This window comes from Bos taurus, chromosome 20 (assembly GCF_002263795.3).
Source record: "Bos taurus isolate L1 Dominette 01449 registration number 42190680 breed Hereford chromosome 20, ARS-UCD2.0, whole genome shotgun sequence".
Classification (NCBI taxonomy): domain Eukaryota; kingdom Metazoa; phylum Chordata; class Mammalia; order Artiodactyla; family Bovidae; genus Bos; species Bos taurus.
In genome coordinates, this window is record NC_037347.1 from 70,740,670 (window position 1) to 70,765,842 (window position 25,173).

General features: G+C 54.9%; 1 long non-coding RNA gene across 5 annotated transcripts; it reads left to right on the forward strand.

The window, feature by feature from the left end:
- The first annotated feature begins 244 nt into the window (after positions 1 to 244).
- Positions 245 to 8,303, forward strand: LOC112442970 (uncharacterized). 5 transcript variants are annotated; one of them, XR_009492009.1, is made up of 6 exons: positions 260 to 450; positions 1,124 to 1,265; positions 1,865 to 1,981; positions 4,946 to 5,090; positions 6,950 to 7,025; positions 7,924 to 8,303. It is a non-coding gene; the product is annotated as an uncharacterized lncRNA (long non-coding RNA). The 5 variants fall into 5 exon arrangements; XR_009492011.1 differs by having other exon boundaries at positions 6,953 to 7,025; XR_009492010.1 differs by lacking the exon at positions 7,924 to 8,303 and adding an exon at positions 7,379 to 7,914.
- The last annotated feature ends 16,870 nt before the right edge of the window (positions 8,304 to 25,173 follow it).

Consider the following 25,173-nt stretch of genomic DNA (forward strand, 5'->3'; position numbering starts at 1 on the left):
TGGAGTCCCGTCCACTCACTGGGCAGACCGTGAGCGGGGGTCCCCACACCCAGGGGACAAAAGGGGATGTGGGCCGGGACACGGGGGGCAGGGGGTGCCCTGCAGCCTTCAGAGGGCGGGCCACACGAGTGCACTCAGCAGGATGAGCAGGAAGAGCTGGGTGTGAGCCAGCCGCCCCGTCTCCCCGTCTGCTGAGCAGGTAACAGCAGCACCCTCCCACCCACCCCCCACCCACCCCCGGCTCGCTGTTACCAGGGTAACCATCCCTCGAGGACAACGGAAAGGCTCGCGGCCAGGACCCGGGAGGCTTGTTCTGGGCACGTGGGGAGTGGGACCCAGAGAACCGTCAGCCTCCCCCAGGTCTCCTCCCAGAAGACATCCAGATGGGATCGGGGTTTCGTGGAAACATCGTCAGCGTCATCATTCCAGTCCCACAGTCCCAGCGCCCGGGTGAGCTCCGAGAGGTCCCGTGAGCAGAGGACACGGAGGAGGGGCTGTTTTAAGATGAAGATGGAGAATCCAGCCTGGGACGTTGAGGGAGGTGGCCAGGGGGAGATGTCCAAAGGACAGAACTGGAGGGGAGGGAGGTCCCAGTGGGAGCCCCCACTCAGAGGGGAGCAGGACACGTGGGCAGAGGAACCATCCTCCTGAGGCCAAGACACAGGGAGCCCTGGGAACCAGGTCAGGGCTGACCCCACTGCGGGTAGAGTCCAGGGAGGGGCGGGGCCCCCAGGCGCACACACACGCACAGCAGGGGCCCTGACACCTGAGAGCAGGCTCCCTCCTCCACGTGCAAGCCACTGCTGCTGTTTCCAGAACACGGGGCCCCGTGGCAGCCCTTCCTGTCCTCAAACCCCTGTGGTACCCCTCGGTACCCCCACCAGGATGGGCCTGGGCCTCGCCCACACTGCTGGACCCCACCCCCTGCTCTGCCCTGAGACCCCCGGGCGCTGGTGGCTCTCCCCTCGGTTCTCGTCACCTCAGGCCCTGCAGCCTTATCCCCTGCTCCCCTAGAGCCTGGCAAAGCCCCGCCTTGACCTGCTCCTGCCTGTTGGTCCCACAGCCGTGTGGTGAGGGCGGCGGACGGTCTAAAGCGAGCCCACGGCTCTCCCTCTGCCTCTAGACTCCCTCACGGTTCCCAGTGTGGTCAACGATTCATGAGTCAAGTCCTGTGGGTCCTCAGCTGCACAGGAGACGCCGCAGGCAACCCGAAGTCCTGCTCAGAGACACAGCCACGCTCAGCAAGCGCTCCGCCCAGCTGGACGGTGGGTGAGGGGCCCTGCAGAGCTGGGCATGGGGAACCCCCGCGGCCTGTGGGCCTCACCAGGGCCCAGACACAGAGCCATGCGGAGTTCTGTCTGCTGTCACCCCACCGGGGCTGGCGTCCAGCTCTGGCCCTCCGGGGGCCTCTGTGTGCTTTCCCCAGCCCCTCCCCTCTCCCTGTTGTCAGCAAAACCCAGGGAGGGGCCTGCAGGGGGGGCTTCAGCAGGGAAACAGACGGGGGGAGCAACTCGGCACAGTCTGACCCAGACATCCAAGCACGGGTCCTGCGGGGCCCGTGTCCTCACCCACGAGCAAGCGCATGACAGGCTGGAGCCAGGTGCTGGGGTTTCTCGCAAAGTGCCGCCTGAGTCCACCCACGCTTACTGCGCCCCTGCGGTGCCCCTCGGGACAAAGCCTCCCTGGACTCACTCAGGGAACCCACACCCAGACTTTTGCACCAGTTAGACTGGTAATACTATTCCCAGTGGAAAGTTATGCATGCTACTCTGATTCTGACAGGGATGTTGCGATAACATTTCTGAAAGAATGGTAGAGGCTTTGTGTTAATATGATGTGACCCATAATTAATTTTGACATTTAGCATCAGAAGCTGAAGATGAGAAATTAAGAAAGAGCTCTGAAATCAGAACCTTACCCTCCATTGAGCGGCTGTGTCTCAGCGTCTTATAAATAACAATATTCTAGACTCGTTTTTATGGTAAGTGATTGATGATCTCAGAATGACCTGTGATGGGATAATTAAATCTAATAGCATGCTGTTTCTTCCAGTAGCATGCTGAGGTTATTATATTGAAAGACCCGTGATTTATTGAGGGAATCCAGGTAGAGTTCTGAGGAACTCTGGAAGACTAATTCTTGTTCACCACACGGAGCCCAGATAAATTGACCCGTAAGGACTCTGGAGAAAAGGACCATGTTGGGGGAATTACTCCCAAAACTTAGCCAACTGAATGCTGTGCAGTAACTGGAGTCTCCCACTCAGCGTGTGTTTTAAAGTGTGGCAGTGACAGCAAGTTTTACCGAGGACATTTTAAGCTTGAAATGTGTGGGATCCTGACTAGAGAGAGGTTTGCGGTTTGCAGATGACAAGGAAGTGAGGATCCAGGTCAACCCTGGTACCAAAAACACCATCATGGCAGACTCTGATCCGAAGTAAGGGCACCTGGAAACCTCAAATAACCCAGCAAAATAAAACTGTGTTGTAAAAAGCGTGACCTGAACACTTACATTTCCGACAGCTGATATTGCTGCCTGTGAGAGAATCTTTGCTGCAAACACCTCGGGGCTGGAGTGAAGCATACCGGCCGTGCTGGCAGGGGCGGGGGGCTCTGCCAACAGCCAGGGGCCCGGGACTGACCAGCCCTTCGAGGAAAAAAACGCCTGCGGAAGGCTTTTCTCCAGGATCTTAGCAACTGAATGGCCCAAAGTTCAAAAAGGAATCCCCAGACAGTAACGATGGCCTTATATGTGAGACAGCAAAAGAGACCCAGATATAAAGAACAGACTTTGGGACTCTGGGAGAAGGTGCGGGTGGGATGATTTGAGAGAACAGCATTGAAACATGTATATCACCATATGTGAAACAAACAACCAGTCCAAGTTCAATGCATGAGGGAAAAAAAGGAATCCCGCCCAGTCCCAAGGTGAGGACCAGGGCGATGGATCATCTCGGGGTGGGACCCCCTGGTCATTCAGGGGAGGTAGCGAGCAGACTAAGAAATTCTAATTCCTTTTATTTCTGATTCTCGTCCGGGCCACGAACTGTTCCCAGGAGCCGCCTGGGGTGTGTTAGAGCCTCGGCCCTCTGTCCAGTGTAAGGAGGGCAGGGACAATGGCAGGGAGCGGAGGTTGGGGTGAGTCTGTCTGGCTGTGAAGCCATTTCAGGCGGCTGGCGGGTGCTGACACAGAGGCAGGAGAGCCCAGCCCAGAGCCCCAGGCAGCACCAGACACTGAAACAGGGAAGGCCGGGTGGCCAGGGGAGACGCCCTGACATTCAGGCCTGGCAGCCAGGCTGGCTTGCTGAGCGGGAACCAGAGGCTCCAGCTGGCTCCGCAGAGCACCCATGCCTGCACCCCCAGTTCCAGGGCCGCACAGGGCCCCCCACCAACTGGAGAGAGCGCCAAGAGGTGAGGTAGATGGGCTCGGATTTACAGGGTGGGCAGGGGGCTGCTGCTGCCTGAGAAGCAGCACTGAGCTGAGAGAGCATCATGCCGAGGAAAAGCCCAGCGCTCAGCTCCGAGGGGACCACACAGTGATTAGCCAAGCCGCCAGAGGTGGCCGCAGCCCTGTGACCCACGCGCTGACCCCAGAAGGGGCCTGCCTGGTCCTCCTCGGACGAGGTGCTCAACACGGACCGCCCCCCCCGACCCCCGGCCTCCGCAGCCACGTCCCGAAGGCCCTGGAGGGGAGGGGGCCTCTGTGTTACGATGTCCCCCACGGTCACACCAGGACCTAGACTTGCAGGAAGGGGACAATGGGAGAATGGGCGAGTCAAGCCTGTCCCTGGGGCTGCAGGCGCCTGCCCCAACGCAGCGCTGGGGTCCAGCTCCCGGGGACACAAGGCCAGCGGGGCCTCTCCCTGTCCGTGTCCGTGGTGAGACACCGCCGTGCCCCCACCCCACTCCACAGAGGCCACGGCCCCTCCAAAATCTCCCTGGGAACCCGCCCAAGCCCCTGCTTCCTCGGTGCCTGCTCTGCTCAAAGGGAATCGAAGACGGAATGAAACTGTTGGCTGGAAAGCTGGAAGTCCTGCTGGGAAACAAGCTCTGGGAACCTCAGGAAGCGTTAGGGTAGGCGGGCAGCGCCGGGGGTCTCAGCTGCTGGCCCATTTCTGCCACATGTCCTGAGGGCAGGCAGGAACCCACTATCCCCACGGCCTCTGCCCGGGCTCCCCGCAGCTGTGAGCAGAGCCCTGCCTCCGTGTTTCCAGCAGCATCACTTCCCTATCCATCCATCCGGGCCTATCCAGTGGAATAGGTAAAAGAAGCAGATTCACTTTTTGTAAGACTTAATGCAAGGCGTCAGCTCCCAGACTGTGGGGTCTGGGGAGGCAGGTCTGAAGCCCCCCAGGGCAGGCCATGCGGAGACCCCTGGCCACCGGCCTACGCTGCCATCCACACGTGAGCTCTCTCCTTCGGGAGAGCCTCAGCTCCGTTCCTGAGACCTTTCCACCAATTAGACCAGACCCACCCAGGGCATCCAGGACAGTTCAGTTCAGCTCAGTCCTCAGTGTGTCCGGCTCTTTGCGCCCTGTGGACTGCAGCACGCCAGGCTTCCCTGTCCATCACTATCTCCCAGAGCTTGCTCAAACTCATGTCCATTGAGTCAGTGATGCCATCCAACCATCTCATTCTCTGTCACCCCCTTCTCCTCCTGCCTTCAATCTTTCCCAGCATCACGGTCTTTTCTAATGAGTCAGCTCTTCGCATCAGGTGGCCAAAGTATTGGAGTTTCAGCTTCAGCATCAGTCCTTCCAATGAATATTCAGGACTGACTTCCTTTAGCATGGACTGGCTGGATCTCCTTGCTGTCCAAGGGGCTCTCCAGAGTCTCCTCCAACTGGAGAAGGGAATGGCAAACCCCTTCAGTATTCCTGCTTGAGAACCCCATGAACAGTATGAAAAGGGTCCAGGATAATCTCCTCTAAATCTCTCGGTGACAGACTTGACTCACATCTGCGGAACTCCTCGGCAGCAAGACCTCAGTGAGTGCTTGATAAACAACAGCCACGGGGGCCGTGGCCGGGTTACCCACACCCCCGCCCACCGCTCCATCCCGCCGGCCTTGGCCCCACATCTGGATCTGGGGTAAGTAGCAAAGGACTCAGGATGGGGAATGCATCTCACCCCCCGGGTCAAAACAGGAACAAAACCTCTTGAGTGTCTGCTTGAGCCCAGTAAGGGGGGAAGATAATTTGTCTTCTTAGCTCGGAGTTTTTAAGACCAAAAGGAACACTTCTGATGAAATCCTGCCCAAAGACCCTTCAGTTCAGTTCAGTCGCTCAGTCATGTCCAACTCTTTGCGACCCCATGAATCGCAGCACGCCAGGCCTCCCTATCCATCACCAACTCCCAGAGTTGACCCACACTCACGTCCATCGAGTCAGTGATGCCATCCAGCCATCTCATCCTCTGTCGTCCCCTTCTCCTCCTGCCCCCAATCCCTCCCAGCATCAGAGTCTGTTCCAATGAGTCAACTCTTCACCTGAGGTGGCCAAAGTACTGGAGTTTCAGCTTTAGTATCATTCCTTCCAAAGAAATGCCAGGGCTGATCTCCTTCAGAATGGACTGGTTGGATCTCCTTGCAGTCCAAGGGACTCTCAAGAGTCTTCTCAAATACCACAGTTCAAAAGCATCAATTCTTCGGCGCTCAGCCTTCTTCACAGTCCAACTCTCACATCCATACATGACCACAGGAAAAACCATAGCCTTGACTAGACGGACCTTTATTGGCAAAGTAATGTCTCTGCTTTTGAATACGCTATCTAGGTTGGTCATAACTTTCCTTCCAAGGAGTAAGCGTCTTTTAATTTCATGGCTGCAGTCACCATCTGCAGTGATTTTGGAGCCCAAAAAAATAAAGTCTGACACTGTTTCCACTGTTTCCCCACCTACTTCCCATGAAGTGATGGGACCGGATGCCATGATCTTCGTTTTCTGAATGTTGAGCTTTAAGCCAACTTTTTCACTCTCCACTTTCACTTTCATCAAGAGGCTTTTGAGTTCCTCTTCTCTTTCTGCCATAAGGGTGCTGTCATCTGCATATCTGAGGTTATTGATATTTCTCCCGGCAATCTTGATTCCAGCCTGTGTTTCTTCCAGTCCAGCGTTTCTCATGATGTACTCTGCATATAAGTTAAATAAGCAGGGTGACAATATACAGCCTTGACATACTCTTTTTCCTATTTGGAACCAGTCTGTTGTTCCATGTCCAGTTCTAACTGTTGCTTCCTGACCTGCATACAGATTTCTCAAGAGGCAGGTCAGGTGGTCTGGTATTCCCATCTCTTTCAGAATTTTCCACAGTTTATTGTGATCCACACAGTCAAAGGCTTTGGCATAGTCAATAAAGCAGAAGTAGATGTTTTTCTGGAACTCTCTTGCTTTTTCGATGATCCAGCAGATGTTGGCAATTTGATCTCTGGTTCCTCTGCCTTTTCTAAAACCAGCTTGAACATCAGGAAGTTCATGGTTCACATATTGCTGAAGCCTGGCTTGGAGAATTTTGAGCATTACTTTACTAGCCTGTGAGATGAGTGCAATTGTGCAGTAGTTTGAGCATTCTTTGGCATTGCCTTTCTTTGGGATTGGAATGAAAACTGACCTTTTCCAGTCCTGTGGCCACTGCTGAGTTTTCCAAATTTGCTGGCATATTGAGTGCAGCACTTTCACAGCATCATCTTTCAGGATTTGAAATAGCCTGAAAAAAGACCCTTATCCATGGATCTAGTTTAATTTAGGAGATCCTGGAATTTGAGCTTAAACCCTGGTGTTGTAATGTGATTAAACTTCCAGGCACCTTGGGTGGGAAGATGAGTGTATTTCACATGTAGGTGAAGTGTAACCAGTTAATGGCCAGAGAGAACGCTGAGGCCATTTCAAGATGGACATAAAGGCATCACTCCCCCTGCCATAGGGAGTGGGACCTCTGTCTCCTCTCCTTAAAGCAGACCCAGCTTGTGACCACCTCATGTGACAGGGTGTGGCAGACACGGTCCTGGTTTCCAGATGCAGACTTCAGAGGTAAGTCGGGCCTCCAGTCTCCCTGTTTTGGAGCCCTGGTCACTAGGTCGGCAGTCCAGCTCCCCTGCTGGAGGCCACGGGGAGAGTGCCTGGGAGCGTGTGGGGAGGGGAGGGCACCACTGCCTGCCAGGCACCAGACCTGTGAGTCCGGGAGCCATCTCGGGAGTGGTTCTGGGCCAGAACCTCAAGACTGGGGCAGGCCACCCCGCCAAGCCCTGCCCCAGCAGCTAGCCACTAACCCTGGGGCAAAGCAAGACGGTGGCCGTAAGCCCCTGTTCACGCACTTGCGGCCTCTGGCTTCACTTCTCTAAGAAACTTTGAAGAGAGCTAGCCTTTCTTCCCTCAACCTCCAGACAAGCAGGATGGTCACCAAGTTGCTGGGGCAACCAAGGCTCGCATGATTCGTCTCAGGGGTGCAGAAGGACAGAGTCTGTGTCATCACCCCCTCCTCCCGGCCCTGAGTTTTTATGAAACAGCATCTCCAGAGCCTGCTTCCACTATAACCTACTGTGCAAGCAAATGTCCTTTTCTGCTTGGACTGTACCAGCTGTAGGAGGTGCAGGGGAACAGTTTTCAGACTCAGACGTGGTCGGTCCTTAAGAGCAGTCGTTTCTGAGCTGCATCAAGTCAGGACTGCTTTTTCTAACATTAGTTACTCTAGAAATGATCAAATATGTATGTACGAGTGGTGTGTCCTCAGAATACAGATATTTAGCATCTACTGAGCCTTTTATCTACTGTGATTTGACCATCCAGTGATTAACCAAACCTGAAAAGTCAGTTTCTCATGAACTTTTGAAAGCCCTTCGAAGATTTCTTTTCCAAAGTCTTATAACAGAGTCTATACAAAGGATTATTCCAACAGTTGAGAAAATGAATATTTAACCTTTCTTACCAGAGCTCAGAGTCTTGAACGCAAGCCATCCCGGGGCTCACCCGTACCCTCAGTCTGCTCTGGAGCCACCAGAAGAGCAGAAAAACACTTGCTGGTCTGCTTCTTTCTGTAAACTGCCCCCCAACCCAGAGCAGCCCGTGTTCCACAAACTAGAGCTGAGACGGGGCCTGTCACGGTGTTCATGGAGACACACATGTTGCCATAATCCCGTGACATCACCCCAAGCCCAGGAGACGCACAGAACCTCAAATTAGCTGTTTTTAGGCTTTGATGCTAATAGAAAGCTGTATGTAAACTCTGCTCCTTTCCAAAACTTGGTCATTCTCTTCAGTAATTTTCATTTAATAAAGCAGAAAAGCATTCTATATAAAAGACAGATTTATTTATTGGATAACACAAACATTATGGAATAAAGCAATAGTGTTTCCAGCGTGGCTTACGCTATGAATGCGGAACCCACAACGACACAGCTGTTTAGACAACAATACTGCAGAGTTTTAACTTCTTTGACTTTAAGCTGCAAGACTTGAAAATTTTTAAAAATGTCTTCAGCCTCAGTTCATCTGCACTATTGAAGTTCTAAACTCCCAGTTGATTAGAGCCTTATTCTTAGTAAACAACAATTCTGAGAAATTGAAAGATATATTTTTCTGTGCGGTTCATGTATTCATTTCATTGTACAACACAACCCAGGAGATTTGAGGCATTTAAAAGAAATTTCCCTGTTTTTTCTCCCCTGCAATTGATTCTCACAGTACAAACCCTACCACTTCCTCTGCTGACAACAAAGCTTCTCTGGGATGTTTCCAGGCTCTGGGGCCCGGTGGCCAGCCCCACAGGCAGCGGCCCTGGTCCGTCCACAGGCAGGTCTGAGGCAGGGATGGGAGCCGGGGGAGGCAGCCCCCTCCTCTCCCCAGCCCCAGGAGCCCTGGCATCCCCACCATCCACCCTCCACCCCGAGGCCTCTGACAGGGCCAAGCCGATGCTGGGCTCCTGGTCCACCTGCCTCCAGAGACCACAGCCCCTCAGTTCCACCCTACTTTGGCGGTGGAACCCCCGACCTCAGCTGCGGGTTAGGACCTCGGCACCCCCACCCTGAGCGCCAGCACCTGGGCGGGGTTGGCCAGACGAGGTCGAGGTCAGGAAGGGGGGAGAGAGACACAGTGAAAAACAAACCGGAAACAGCTACCCAAAGAAAGCGCATGTGCGAGCATGGACGCAGGAGGACGGAAGAGAGGGCCGGAGGGGAGGGGGCTGGAGGGGAGGGGGCGGGTGGCGCAGGGCTCAGAGAGGGGCGTCCTGTGGGGAGCGCACACCCTCTGAAGGCAGGGGCCAGCCTGGCGCAGCGGCAGACAGGCCGGGGGCAGACCCACGGGGAGGGCAGCCCACAGAGAAGGGTGAAGGAGACCCACAGGAGCGCACACTGGTGCCCACGCGCGAAACACCCGCTGAGGGTCCGACCTGGAAGCTGCAGACTGTGGGCGGCGTCCTCTGCGTCCCGGCGCGTGGAGCATCACGGTCCCGGTCACTCTGAGAGCAGCGGGCAGCAGGCAGTCCAGTGTGGATGTGGGGAGGCGAGGCTTGGGCAAGAAGCGACCGAGAGCTGGAAGCCCAGCAGGGGAGGCGCGGGAGAGCCGGGTGGCCCCCAGGGAGCTGCTGGTTCACTGGGGTGGGCGTGAGCAGGCAGGACCAGCGGGGGACCCCGGGGACGCCTTACCAAGAGGGGGAGACTGTGTGAGAGGCAGAGGAGGCCTGCCGGCCCCCCGAGCTCTGGGGCTGCGGTCAACATGGGCACCCCACCCCTGTTGAGCTCTTCCAGGACCACAGGCCGCCGGGAGCCCACAGGTGGCCTCTCTGCTGCCCGGACCCCGTCCGCCACCCCTCTGCAGCTGTGGGCGTCCAGCAGGCTCCCCAGAGGGAGGTGGACAGGGAGCACCACCAGCTCCTCACCCAGGACAACCCAGGGGCCCCGCCCGCACCGCCCCCTCCTGCAGTGCCAGCTATCTGGTGGTCATGGCCGCCCCGCCTGTTCCAGGTCTCAAGACTGCAAGCAGGAGACCCCTTGGCTGGGGGCGTCCACAGACAGGCGGCCTCGCCAATGCGTGTCTGGAGGGGTCCCAGGACCAGCTGCCCCGAAGACACCCCCCTCTGTTTCCAAGAGACAGCAACTTTTGGGAAGAAGCACCCGCCATGGGAGGCCCACTCTGACCCCAGGAGGGTCCCAGCTGGGGGCTCAGTAAGCACGCCTCTGTAAAGTCATAGGTGTTGCAGCCGAGAAGCCCCTGGGAGTAGAGAAGAGTTGCTCCAGCCCGGCCGTCATGGGGGAGGGAGCCTGGAGGGGAAGACCCCTTAAGCCGGCCCCCAGCAGAGCCCAGGCCCAACCCCAGGACCTGGTCCCGGCCGTTGTGGAGAGCACTCCGTGCTGGGCGCTCAGGGGTGCGGCTGGCGTGGGTGGCTGGGTTTGCAGACGGTTTCCAGGCCCGGTTCCCCCAGTTCTGAGCTTCCAGCACTCCCATGAAGGCTGCACATGCCTGTGGGGGGCCTCTCCCTGGTGAACGGGTTTAACCCTCCACTCCATCTGGGGTCACTCCCCTCAGCGGCAGAGCCTGAGGCCACAGGGCCTGAGCACCCTGAAAACTGACCTTTCGTTGGCGGGAAGCCCTCCGTCTGCTCTTAACGCAGACCTAAGGGATGGGGTCACTGTACCTGCCGCCCCCGGAACACACAGGCATTGCCCAGTCACACTGGAAAGAGAGGAACTTGCGTACAGTCAAATTCTCCAGATACTGATAAAAATCTTAGGACTAGATTGAAATGAAATCATTATTTTGCTGATTCTTCTGTACTTTCCAGGGCTTCGCAGGTGGCGCTAGAGGTAAAGAACCCGCCTGCCAAAACTTAAGAGACACGGGTTAGATCCCTTGGGGTCGGGACGGTCCCCTGGAGGAGGAGACGGCAACCCACCCCAGGATTCTTGCCAGGAGAATGCCCTGGACAGAGGGGCCCGGCGGGCTGCAGTCTGTGGGGTCGCCCAGAGTCAGACTCGACCGAGCACGCACGCATGCAGTACTTTTCAATCACAAGTTTCCAAATGACCGATGAGCCACAGCTCCACACAGAAGACCGCTGGTGTTTTCAGATGAAGAGGTCTGAATCCGTCCTCACAGCCCTGCACCCGTCGCCTTTCCTTCCAGCTGTGCTATGAGCCTACAGGTGACGAGCCGCAGCCAGCGGTTGACTACCAGGCACCCCTCTGGCTGGAAGCTACGTGACTCAGGAGAAAAGGCGTGAACGCTGGAAATGAAATGTCTTTTTGTATTCACTGAGGTTCTGTTTCAGGGAAAGTAATGGTACTTTTTTAAAAAAACACAAGAGGCTTTGCAGACTCCGCAGGTGAAAGCCCAGACTCGCTAGCTGGCTGGAGCATCTCACACCCGCTCTTAAGCTGCTTAGACAAGGTTCTCAGCAACCAGGAACTGCACACCTGACCCTGCAGTGAACTCTAGATGTGACCAAGGAACTCCAGAGTTCAGAGAGAAACTGCCTCCCTGACAGTTTTCTCCAGCAGCCCCAGGCTTTTCTTTATTTACGTGTTTATTCATTTTTATTCATTTTTGGCCGTCCTGGGTCTCTGTTGCCGCGTGGGTTTTCTCCGAGTGCAGCAAGGAGGCCACTCTGGAGCCACGGTGCGCGGGCTCCTCAGTGCGGGGGATCCGCGGTACACGGGCTGCTCAGTGCGGTGGCTTCTCTCGCTGTGGAGCGCGGGCTGCAGTTGCAGCTTCAGTAGGAGCTTCGGTAGTCGCAGCTCCCGAGCTCAAAAGCACAGACTCTGTAGTTGTGGCACACGGGCTTAGTTGCTCCGCGGCCTGTGGGGTCTTCCCAGACCAGAGATGGAACCCATGTCTCTTGCATTGGCAGGTGGATTCTTTACCTCTGAGCCTCCAGGGAAGCCCAGTCATAGCAGGGTTCTGCAGGCCGGCTGCAAGGTACACCAGCAGACATGCGGCAAGCATCCTGACATATTTACCAAGAAAAAAAAAAAAGACTTTTTCAGTTGTAGAAGCATACTTAAGGTCAAAGGTGTAGGTTAAAACTAAAATGATAAGGAAACCACCATCACGTTCAGAGCAGCTGTTCAGTATGAACGCGATTTGTTCAAATTATTTGGCTCCAAAGATGGAGAAGCAGGAATATGTATTTGCCAAATTATAACTATCTCCCAGAACGTGGGCAAACTCCAGGGGATGGTGAAGGACAGGGAAGCCTGGCTTGCTGCTGTCCATGGGGTCACAAAGAGTCAGACACGACTAAGCAACTCAACAACAACAACTCTGGTGACTTCTGGGGACTGCGATTATTATTATCATTAGCTCCTCTGATGTACATTTGAAATGTATGTGTCATTTGCAAAGATGGAAAGATCATTAAGCACCTTTCGGACAAATACCCTGCTTTCACTTCCTGCTACAAACTGATATAAACATGCTCTTTTTATCACTGGCGTTTTAGATACTGTAGGCTGTGGAATTTTGGATGAAAAAGTCCAGGAAACCTGCCATCCGTCCCATCGGTAGTGGGGGGACCTCCCCCACACCTTGGCTGCCGCCACCGTTTCCTAGGCGAGCCGGCTCCTGGACGGCCTTGCGGGGCCCCGGCAGTGGGCTGTCCTGGGGCTGGACCCTCCATCACGAGGCAGGGTCAGCTCCGGCCCAGCCCAAGGAGGGTCCCCAGAGACCACCGGCTCCAGGGTCAGCCTGCCTGTCCTCCGGGTCCTGGATGCAAAGCAACTGCACCAGGCTTGTTCACACAAGACTCTGCTGAGGCCCTGCAGCGGAGTGGAGCTGGAGGCTCAACTCCGAATGAGCGGGGGTTTGCAGGGACAGGCCGGCGGCCACTGAGAGGAGCTGGCTGACATCCCAGAGGCGAGGGAGGGTCTTGCCCCAGCCAGGCGGGCTCCATGGTCCAGGCAGATGCCCTGGCACCTGGGAGCCTCCCCTACGGACTCCTCCTTGGCCTTGCCTCCTGACGCTGGCCTGGCCACAGGAATCCCCTTGCTGCTGACTGTGGGGAGGTCACTGGTTTTCTCAACTGCGCTGCACACTCTAGGCGCTTCCACTCACATCCCATCTAACTGGGCTCACGTGGCCACTAGCATCGCCCTGGGTGGGTAGCGTGCTCCCCAGAACCTGGGAGAGGCCAGGGCTGAGCCCACCCAGAAGGTCCACCTGGGTGTGGAAAGGAAGCAGGGTCAGAGGGTGAAGCGAGGCCCTGGTCTCCATCTCTGCGTTTAAGGTCACAGCATCCTGGCCTGAGGCGCGTGTCCACACAGAGGAGCAGCACCCAGCCACGGGCGTGTCAGGCTTCCTCACACTTCTTATTCGCTGGCTAATACCGTTTGTGAGTGTGTCCGATCGATTAACAAGGACGTGTTCATTGCACACCTGTTGGTGCCAGGCACCGAGCAGAGATCGGGGTGGACAGGTCCTGCCCTGGGGACCGGGCCTTTGGGGTGAATGCTGTGGTCCCCTCAGTCCAGTGCAGCTCTCCCGGTTCTCTTCTGGATGTGGATAAAGCCACCCATACCTGAGAGCAGAGAGGCAGGAGCAAAGGGAAGCGGCTTCCACCCAGACACACGTGCAGCCTGGGCGGCGGCCCCCATGCCAACAAACAGCCGGAGAGGCGAGGCTCCAGGGCCGGGCACAGAAGTCCACCTAAACTCCAGGCCCAGGCAAACCTGGAATGAAACACAAGTAGTGTTCACTCTGACGCACCCTCCTTTCCGCCACATCTGTGCGTGGGCCACACGGAAAGGCCAGGGCACCCGGAGGCAAACATGTCTTCCGTGGCACGGGCAGTCAGCCTGGACCGGGCTCGAGGGCAGAGGGTGCCGGGCATGTGGTGGACACCACCCAGGAGCCCCTGTGCCACCGAGGGGAAGGGGGTGGACGTCCTGAGGCTGGGCGGCCAGGCCGCCTCCAGGCTGTCTGCTCGATTCCCACTGGCTCCAGAGAGAAGGCCTGGAAGCGCAGCGGCCGGAAACTGGAGGAACCGTGAGTGCCTGCGGACTGCTTCCAGAAAGCGAAGACGGTCGCCGGGCAGCGGCAGCGAGCCTCTCGAGAGGACCCTGGCCAGGCACCTGCTCAGACGGAAGTAACGCGTATCTCATCACCTGGATGAGAGGCTGCAGGACCGCTGATGGAGACCCCAGCCGGGCCCCTCGAGGCAGGACACCGCCCCCCGCCTCCGCCGCCGCTGCCTTCTTTCTTTCACTTCCTTAAGAAAAAGCTCTTTCTTTGGATACAGCTCTGGGCTTTTCTTTAAAAAAAAGAAAAAGTATTTTTTAATTTACAAATGGAAATCCAAGCATGTTTTCCAAATGATTCTTATTTCATTTCCAAGCTAAAGTGGAACCTTGGCTCAGGGCAGATGAAGAAGCTGACTCACGTTGACCCACTAAACCCCCATAAAATAAACACTCAGAAACAGTAGGAGACCAGCAGAGAGGGTCTGAAGCTCTCCCCTCCCTCCCCCCCGCCCGGGAGGGTTTATCTTCCTATGAATATCGCAGTTTCTCAAAGTAATTACACCCATAAATTCCTTGAGTGCTATCAGGACACATGAGCCAAGGAGAACGTGTGTGAACAAACATGCAGCTTGAGCTGTAACAGACAAAGACCGGAAACAAACCACAGGCCCATCGAACAGTCAGTTTGCAGACAAAACGCAGCACCTCCCCGGATAGATTCAATCAGCAACAATAGAAACAGATTCTTGTGCCCGTTCCACGAGGATGAGCCTGAAAAAAAATCCTAAAAAAAAAAAAATGCCAATCCATGAGAGCATATGTTGAATTACTCCATTTATGTAAACTTTCTAGAAAAGGAAAAAACTATACAGACAGGAAACCATGGAAGCTGTGGGGGTGGGCACTGAAGAGCTATCACACAATCTGATGTGTTTGGACATTTGAAACATCATCAGGTATTTGACAGATGAATGAGTTCTGCGAGAAATGTCGCACTAGCTTCCTGGAAAATAAAGCAGTAAAAACAACCAGCAAATAATAACTCAGGTAAAAATGAAAAGTTACATAACACAACAACAACAAAAAACTCACAGTCTCCAACTTAGCCCCGCAGAAAAATAGACACGATTTGACCAAAACTAGCGGTGAAAGTGTGCTGGAGAGACGGGGGAGCCGTGCTTACAAGAGGCACAGGTTGAGGCACAGGAGGATTAAACTGCAAGGACCAGGAGGACACGGACGTCACCAGACTCTCGACACCGAAATCAGGGTGATTATATTCTGTGCAGCCAGAGATGGAGAAGCTCCATACAGTCAGCAAAAACAAGACCGGGAGCTGACTGTGGCTCCGATCATGAGCTCATTATTGCAAAGTTCTTAAATTGCAGACTTAAACTGAAGAAAGTAGGAAACACCCCTAGACCATTCAGGTATGACCTAAATCAAATCCCTTATGGTTATACAGTGGAAGTGACAAACAGATTCAAGGGATTAGATCTGATTAGATAGAGTGCCTGATGGATGGAGGTTTGTAAACACTGTACAGGAGGCAGTGATCAAGACCATCCCCAAGAAGAAGAAATGCAAAAAGGCAAAGTGGCTGTCTGAGGAGACCTTACAAATAGCGGAGAAAAGAAGAGAAGCAAAAGGCAAAGGAGGAAAGGAAAGATATAAGCATCTGAATGCAGAGTTCCAAAGAATAGCAAGGAGAGGTAAGAAAGCCTTCCTCAGTGGTCAATGCAAAGAAATAGAGGAAAACAATAGAATGGGAAAGACTAGAGATCTCTTCGAGAAAATTAGACATACCAAGGGAAACTTTCACGCAAAGATGAGCTCAATAAAGGACAGAAATGGCATGGACCTAACAGAAGCAGAAGAGATTAAGAAGAGGCGGCAAGAATACACAGAGGAACTGTTCAAAAAAGATCTTAATGACCCAGATAATCACAATGACGTGATTACTCACCTAAAGTTAGACATCCTGGAGTGCAAAGTCAAGTGGACCTTAGGAGGTATCACTATGAACAAACCTAGTGTGGGTGATGGATTTCCAGTTGAGCTATTTCAAAACTTAAAAGATATCCTCTGAAAGTGCTGCACTCAATATGCCAGCAAATTTGGAAAACTCAGCAGCGGCCACAGCACTGGACAAGGTCAGTTTTCTTTCCAATCCCAAAGAAAGGCAATGCCAAAGAATGCTCAGACTACCGCACAACTGCACTCATCTCTCATGCTAACAAAGTAATGCTCAAAATTCTCTGAGGAAGGCTTCAACAGTATGTGAACTGAGAACTTCCAGATGTTCAAGCTGGATTTAGAAAAGGCAGAGGAACCGGAGATCAAATTGCCGACATCCATTGGATCATAGAAAAAGTAAGAGAACTTCAGAAAAATATCTATTTGTGCTTCATTGACTATGCTAAAGCCTTTCACTGTATGGATCACAACAAACTGTGGAAAATTCTTCAAGAGCTTGGAATACCAGACCACCTTACCTGCCTCCTGAGAAACCTGTACGCAGGTCAAAAAGCTACAGTTAGAACCAGACATGGAACAATGAACTGGTTCAAAATTGGGAAAGAGTTTATCAAGGCTGTATATTGTCACCTTGCTTTTTTAACTTATATGCAGAGTACATCATGTAAAATGTCAGGCTGGACGAAGCACAAGCTGGAATCTAGACTGCTGGGAGAAATATCAATAACCTCAGATATGCAGATGACACCACCCTTATAGCAGAAATTGAAGAGGAACTAAAGAGCCTCTTGATGAAAGTGAAAGAGGAGAGTGAAAAAGCTGGCTTAAAACTCAACATTCAAAAAACAAACATCATAGCATCTGGTCCCATCAAGTCACAGCAAATAGATGGGAAATGAATGGAAACAGTGACAGACTTTATTTTGGGGGCCCCAAAATCACTGCAGATGGTGACTGCAACCATGAAATTAAAAGACACATGCTCCTTGGAAGAAGAGCTATGACCAATGTAGACAGCATATTAAAAAGCAGAGACATTACTTTGGTGGTAAATGTCCCTATAGTCAAAGTCACGTATGGATGTGAGAGTTGGACCATAAAGAAAGCTGAGTGCTGGACAATTGATGCTTTTGAACTATGGTGTTGGAGAAGACTCTTGAGAGTCCCTTGGACTGCACGGAGATCCAACTAGTCCATCCTAAAGGAGATCAGTCCTGAATATTCATTGGAAGGACTGACGCTGAGGCGGAAGTACCAATACTTTGGCTACCTGGTGCAAAAGGCTGACTCATTAGAAAAGACTCTGATGCTGGGAGGGATTGGGGGCAGGAGGAGAAGGGGACGACAGAGGATGAGATGGCTGGATGGCATCACGGAGTCAACAGACATGAGTTTGAGTGAGCTCCGGGAGATGGTGAGGGACAGGGAGGCCTGGCTGCTGCAGTCCATGGGGTCGCAAAGAGCCGGACATGGCTGAGCGACTGCTGTGCTGCAGTGAACCGGGGGCAGTTGATGGGCACTGCCTAAAATGAGACACCAGTCAGGAGTAGGAGGGCACTGTCACGCACACATACAGAGGCCGTGAGACAGGCAGATGCTCCTCGGAAGGACAGCTGGGACAAACCCGGACAGCATCTTAGAAAGCAGAGACATCACTTTGCTGAGAAGGGTCTGTCTAGTCAAAGCTATGGGTTTCCAGTAGTCACGTATGGGTGTGAGAGTTGGACCATAAAGAAGACTGAGCACCAAAGACCTGATGCTTTCCAACTGCTGCTGGAGAAGACTCCAGAGAGTCCACTGGACAGCAAGGAGTTCAAACCTGTCCATCCTAAAGAAAATCAACCTGGAATACTCTTGGAAGGACTGATGTTGAAGCTGAAGCTCCAATACTTTGGCCACCTGACACACTGGAAAAGACCCTGAGGCCTGGGAAGGTTGGAGGCAAAAGGAGAAGGGGGAGATAGAGGGTAAGATAGTTGGATGGCATCACCAGCTCAGTGGTCATGAATCTGAGCAAACTCCAGGAGATGGTGAAAAACAGGGAAGCCTGGTGTGCTGCAGTCCATGGGGTCACAAAGAGTTGGACACAACTTAGTTAATGAACACAAGCAAGAGACAAGCAGTTTTAGAAACAGGAAATAAAAGAGAGGTGCTTCCGGGGAGCAAAAGTGGATGACGAGGCTGGGATCTGGGGCAGGATTGTGTTTTCTTATAGCCCTTGTAATACTGTTTGACTTTTAAACTGTGTTTGTGCTATTTTTGAAATAAAACTATTCTGAAAAGCAAGGGAGTCAGACAAAATAAGTGATTACAATCTACCTCCACCGCTATTTCAAAAGTATATTTCAACACCAAAAAAACGCTGAAAGAACAAAAATTAGTTCAAAGAAAGATTCACTCATTTTTTTCTTATTTGTAATTGTTATTATCTCTCAGTTTGCTGAAGATAAATGACAATTTCCTTGTGGTCTGGAATCAGCACCATCACCAAGCAAAGTGGCCAGCCAGAGGAAGGAGGACATTGTTGGGTTAGCCTTTCAGGAAAGGTCCTCTCTGCCTTTCTTCCTCTTTTTCTGCCTCTTGCCTGGAACACAGATATGACGGCTGAAGCATCAACAGCCACAATAGGACTATGAAGCAAACTCAGGATGGAACCCAAAGGAGGTGGAGCAGGAGGGTGGCAGGAGCTCTGATATCTGAGGAGGTGGGAGCTTTGTGACAGCCAGGCACTGCCCACTTCCAGCCCCCCGGACGTTGGGCAAAGGTCTGCTCTGCTTTGTTTAAGCTGCCAGCATGTTATTAGCTGCCTAGCGTTTCCGTGTAGATACGGCTTTGTGGAATCTTCCTTCTGTTCTCGCTTTCCAGACACTACAAAAATTAACCTTTGTTTCTTCAACAAAGATTATGTCCACAGGAGCTGGGCCAGGAGGTCAGAGCTAGAATTCACTACTGTCTGTACAGTAGTCTGTTCGTATTACAGAGCCCCCTTGTTAAAGAGTTTCTTTGGATATTGATCAGCCAACGCCTTTCCCGAACTTCCGACCCTACGTCTGTCCTGAGGCCATGGGCGCCCAATCAAATTCCTCTTCCCAGAACAGCTACTGAGCTAAACACCTCATTGGTTTCTGCCTCCACCAATGAGGTGTGAGTGTTAAAGGGGATTTCCTGTGGGGCTCCAGGAAGGCAAAACCACACCCAGAGATCCCCTGGCCCTGGCCAGTCAGGCTGCTTCTTCTCTACTAAGGTGACTGATTCTTCTCTACTAAGGTGACCGCTCCCTGGGGCAGCACGGGGCAGGTGGACGCAGCAGTGGGCTCAGTGGTGCTCCCCCAATCCATACCCACACCTTCACCCCGAACCTGCAAATGGGGCCTTATTTGGAGAGAGAGGTTCTGCAGATGTAAGTGACCTGAGGATTTTAAGATGAGGGGCTCATCCCCGATTATCTGCGTGTACCCCACATCCAACCACAGGGACTGGAGGGGCAGCCCCAGGAAGACACAGGTGAGGAGATGTGAGCAGGAGCCAGGAACCCCGGGGCCCCAGCAGCCAGCAGAGGCAGCAGGGACCCTCCTCTGGAGCCCCCGAGGGGAGCGAGGCCCTGGGACGCCTCGATCTCGGGCTCCCAGCTCCAGAGCCCGAGAGGATGGCTTCCTGCTGTTCTCAGCCCCTCCCAACCCCCCTCCCCCTGCTGTGGGGTGTTTGCTGTGACCACAGGACACCAGCACCCCCTTCTCACGCCCCCCACCGTGGTATGTTCCGTTCAGTCGCTCAGTCCTGTCTGACCTTTTGCAACCCCAGGACTGCAGCACGCCAGGCCTCCCTGTCCATCACCAACTCCTGGAGTTCACTCAAACTCATATCCATCGAGTTGGCGATGCCATCAAACCATCTCATCCTCTGTCATCCCCTTGTCCTCCTGCCCTCAATCTTTCCCATAATCAAGGTCTTTTCCAATGAGTCAGTTCTTCACACCAGGTGGTGATAGTACTGGAGCTTCAGCTTCAGCATCAGTCCTTCCAATGAATATTCAGGACTGATTTCCTTTACGATTGACTGGCTTGATCTCCTTGCAGTCCAAGGGATTCTCAAGAGTCTTCTCCAACACCACCGTTCAAAAGCATCATTTCTTCAGCGCTCAGCTATGTTCAGGGCCTCCCAAGCTGCCAGGCCCCAGTTCCCACACATACTGCCCGCGTGCTCCCCACCTGGGAGCTGCACAGTTACCCAGGATGTGCCCCAGAGACAAGAGGGGACAGGCAGTCCCCGGGCAGAGGTCCGGCCCCCTGAGGCAGGAGGCTGCAGGCCAGGACGACCCCGGGCTGTGGACTCCCAGCTGAGTGCTCAGTTCCCCCTACCTGCCTCCCCCAGCTCTGCCCCCAGACGACCTCCGGAGCCACATCCCTGAGTGGCCATCCGATGTGTTTTCCCCAAACGCAGACGCCCTCGAGGCTTGTTTCTGCAGCTCATTATTTTTCTCATGAAAAGTAATCAGTCTGAAACCCGATCCCCTTCCGGAGATGCAGGTCTGGCAGCAGCGCGTTCGCTCACCTGACCCTGCGCCCAGGCTGCACACGGATCTTTGAAAAGGTCGCGTGTCTATAACTGGAAGCGATCCTGAGGGAAGAAAGCGGCCTTCTGATATTTTCCTGGAACACAGACACGGACAGGACCGGGGAAGGCCAGCAAAGCTGCTTCACGTGGGGCTCCTAAGAGTCAACTCAGGGGGACCGCAGAGACCTGACCGGTGGGCACACTGCCCGCTGCCCAGCTCGTGGACGGAGGAGCCCTGGAAGCCTCAGCCACGCCCGGCTCCATGCTGCCTGAGCTGCTGTCACTGAACAGAGCTCCTGCAACAGAGACTGAGGGGCCGCAGCAGATGGTCTGGGAGGTCCCCGCAAGGCTGTTCTCCAAATTCCCCGGAGATACAGACACAGGGCTGAGGGCACTGCGTCCAGGGAGCGGGTCTGTAAGACCCCTTGTGCTGTCACCGCATCCAGACACAGGTGTGACATGCCAGGGCTCGGCGTGGATGGACAGACAGACACAGCCCCACAGGCCCCCTGCACCCTCAGAGTCCCGGCCAGCTGGGCGGAGGCTGGGCCTGCAGACGGGCAGCAAGGCGTCCCCCGCGTGAGGCCTCTCTGAGCTGGAGCACTGAGGCTCTGTTTCCCGCAGATTGTTTTTTTTTTTTTCTTGATTAAAAACTGATTTTCTGCCGCGCTCTCAGAATTGCTTTTTATTGCCTTTGGAGGAACAGAGGGAGAGGAATAAAAAATCTACTGTAAATAATCTTCCCAGGAAGGAGACTTGAAGAGAAGAAAACCTAATTTGTCTGATTTCTTTTTTTTGTAAAATAAGCGCGCACTTAATGAAAGCGGTTTATGCTGCGTGTATATCACCTTTATGTTCTGAGGAAAAACGTGGAGAAACCTTGGTTTTAAACCATCCCTGGGACCAGCACAGGGGGGAAGCGAGCCAGCACTTCCAGGGACGCCAGGGACCCCCGCACACCAGGCACAGCTGCCCCCACATCTGATGACCAAAAAGGCAGGTGACATACGTGTGCCGTTCGCTGGGGAAGGGCGTGGCAATCCCCGCCAGCCTGCTCGCCTAGAGAGCCCCGTGGATAGAGGAGCCTGGTCATTTGCAGTCCGTGGGGCCACGAAGAGTTGGACCCGACTGAACGACTAAACATAATCATAATAATGGGCTGTGTCCTGCCTTCTCGAGTCAGAACTGGAGAGTCTGCCCCATAACTGAGATCCTCAGATTAGAGCAAGTGAGATCCCGGTTTACTATAAATCCCTTTACTCAAAGGAAACTAACAGGAAGTAACGTCTCCAGGCCCCGCTCAGACGGGCCAGCTGAAACAGGAGGTTGTTAAATGGGAGGCGCAGCAGATAGAGGCAGCCCAGCTCCCCAGAGGAGATCCCAGAGCAGGCAGAGCCTTTGTTGTCTGGGAGCAGCAGCTGAGCTGGGCTCACAGGACGGACTGTCTCCGCCGGGAGCCCTGGTACCCACAGACAGGACGTTGACGTGGAGGGTGTGGGCAGGAGAGGAGGGCCTGCAGCCACAAGGCCAAGCAGGGCTGGATGGCCCCCAGGGCCACACCGCGCACCCAGGGGCTACTCACAGCTGCACGCTCTGGCCTCATGACCTCTCCCCTGCAGACGGCGCTCAGGGACCCAGGGACGGGTGTGCAGGGGCTGCCCCACCAGAGAGGGGCAGAGAGGGGCAGAGAGGGGCCCCGTGTGCCTCATCCGGCTCCGAGGTCATCGGTCCCACCAGCCCGGCCTCCCCAGATGCAATGGGACAAGGCCGCCCAGACAGAGGGATGCAGGGCCCTTCTCCCGCCTTGGCTGCCGAGCTTTGGAGAGCTGCAGGTGCCGACGGGCCTAGGAACTGGCTCGGGGGGGAGGAAGGGACTGCCTGTGCCCGACTCGGCCAGACCCAGCCGCACTCCAGGAGAGGCCGCAGCACCCATCCCCGGCCCCGAGAGGAGGGCGGCCTCGGGTCCTGAGGCTGCCAACTGGGGTCGGTGCAGCCCTACGTACCAGCTCCCAAGAGCGAACACCTACTGCCCTGGTTCAGGCATGAGTGTGAGGACGACAGACTAGGCGGCTGGGCTGTGCCCACGGCCCCGCCCCCAGCCTTGCAGAGACACCGCCCAGCGTCCCGCCCACACCCGCCAAGTTGGAAGGCGACCCCCTCCTTGAACTGGGGCCCCCAGCAGCACCAACCACGGGCCGTGCGTCCTGCAGGAGCCACTGAACCGAGGCCTCTTTGGGCGAGTGGTCAGTGCAGCAGTTGGTGCAGCGGTCACAGCGTCGGAGTCGGGGACGCAGCCTCTGGAAAAGGCTTCCGGCAGCTGGACCACCCGGCTCATTGGCCGGTTTTCACCTGTAGCTTTGGGGCTCACTGGCCACTTGAGAGAACAGAAGAGAGGCATGGAGCGGGAAAGCCAGAGCCGGGGTGGGGGACAGAGAAGGGGGTGCTGAGAGCCCAGGGCCCAGGGTGCTGCCGTCTGCCCCCGACCTGGCGACAACCCAGCCGAGGACAGCGCCCGGAGCCAGGACTCCCCGGAGGATGCTGCCGCCCGCCCCTCCGCTCCAGCCTCTGCGGCCGGTGACTCAGGTCCAGAGAACAACTCCTCCGTCCGTGGAGACAGGAGTGTGTCCGCCCCACGCCCGGATCGTCCCAGACGCTCCCAGCTGTCCCTGCCATGCTGCTCGTCGGGTTCTGAAGTCCAGCTCCATGGCCGGTTCCCGGGGTCACCGTCCTCCTCCCTACATAGAGCTACTGGCTACCTGGTCACTCTCCCTGCTCTCCCGAGGGGACTGGTGATCAGAAGGCCAGCATCTAAGCCAGGGAACAAAGCAGCTCTCAGAACATAATCTCACTCTTACTACTTAAGTGTGAGTGAAGTAAGGTGACCTCTTCTCTGCTGCCCTGAGTTAGGGGAGCCCCGGGACCACCAGAAGCTCTTCTCCATGTGGGGGGAGGATTAGTTGGTTAAGGGGATCTGGTGACCCAGCAAAGCTGCACACTCAGAAGGAAAATCTCGGGGACAGTCTCGGGAGAGACTGTCTCGGGGGACGGAAGTCAGGGCTCTGCTGGCAGTGAGCATCAGAGCACAGACTGGTCACTCACAGGGGACTGGTCACCCACGGTGGACTGGTCACCCACAGGGGACTGGTCACTCACAGCGGACTGGTCACCCACAGGGGACTGGTCACTCACAGCGGACTGGTCACCCACAGGGGACTGGTCACCCACAGGGGACTTTGTCACTCACAGCGGACTGGTCGCCCACAAGGGACTGGTCATACTTGGGGACTGGTCGTTGGTCGCCCATGGTGGACTGGTCACCCACGGGGGACTGGTCACTCTCAGCGGGAGGTCGTGGGCCTCATGGGGCCCTACTCCTGCCTCCCCAGGGCCCTTCCCTACCCCAGGCTGGCCGTGGTATCTGCTCATTCCAGACACTTCCAGATGTGACTACGTCCAGCAGACAGAGAGACCCTCCTTTCTAACTATCTCCTTCTGTCACTGAGAGCCCTAAGCAGACCTCCCTCCCCTTAGTGGCCAGCACATGTAACACGCTCACACTGGTGGCTGGCAGCTTCTGAAGTGGCTCCCAGTGGCCCATCCTCCAGGCTCCATGTCCCCCGCCGAGGTGTGGGCTGGACGGGTGACTCACAGGGGCTCTTCGTCACGTCGGAGGTCGGGCAGGCTGTCAGGGCGACAGATCACTAAGGCAGCGCTTGGCCAGTCGCAGGGCAGGGGCTCGGGATTGACCCTGGGGCCGAGGACACTGCGCCCTGGGGAAGGACAGGCGCCTGCCCAGGTGGGGGTTAGGGAACTGGGAGGAGCCCCGGGAAGCACACTGCAAGGGGCTGACTGTGACCCCCTGAATCGTGCCCGCCTCAGACCGTCATCTGAGCACTGACCTCTCCTCTGCAAACCAGTGGCATCTCCTGCCAGCGCTGACCGTGCCCCATGGGGTTTGGTGAGCCTGGGCCCTGGGTGGGGTGGAGGGACATTGCTTCCTGGCAAGCACGGCTTCCTGGCAGAGCCGTGATTTAACGCGTTGTTGGTGACGATGAGCTGTGATCATTCTTTGCCACAAAACACCACGGTTCCTGTTATTGGCTGGATCCTCCTGAAGCCTCGGAAATGCGGCAATGGATTAAACCGTGGAAAGTGGTCGAGTGACTTGGGCTCTTTTTCTCTGTCAGCTTGCTGGCAGACACTGCTGAAGAATATTTTTCCAATGAAGTGCTTGTGAAAAACATTTCTGAGGACCATAAAATCAATTGAGTTTAGGAGAGAAAGCTATTGTTCCAGGAAACTTTGCTAGAAACTCGGAATAAAGGGAGGCAAGCAATAAGCAGAGGAAGAAGACGAGAAGCCAGCAAAGGCCTCTTTCGGCGCCGCGTCCGGGCCTGCTTCGGGGTTATACACACGTGCGTCAGGAAGGTTATCACGTGTGCTGCGTGGTTATACGCGTGAGTGTCAGGAAGGGCCAGCATCACATCCCAACCAGCTTTCCTCTTTAATCAAATGGTCATTTCAGGGGAAATATTAAACAAGTGTCAAAAGTCAGGGAGTCGTGCAACATGAGGGGGTCCCCGAGTTTCAGAAAAGTCAAGGGCAAGGCTCACTCTTTGCCTCCCTCTCCCTTGAGCCTCCGGGCTGAGGCTCGCCTTGACTGTGACCATCCAGGGGTGCTCGTTTCCTTGTTGGAA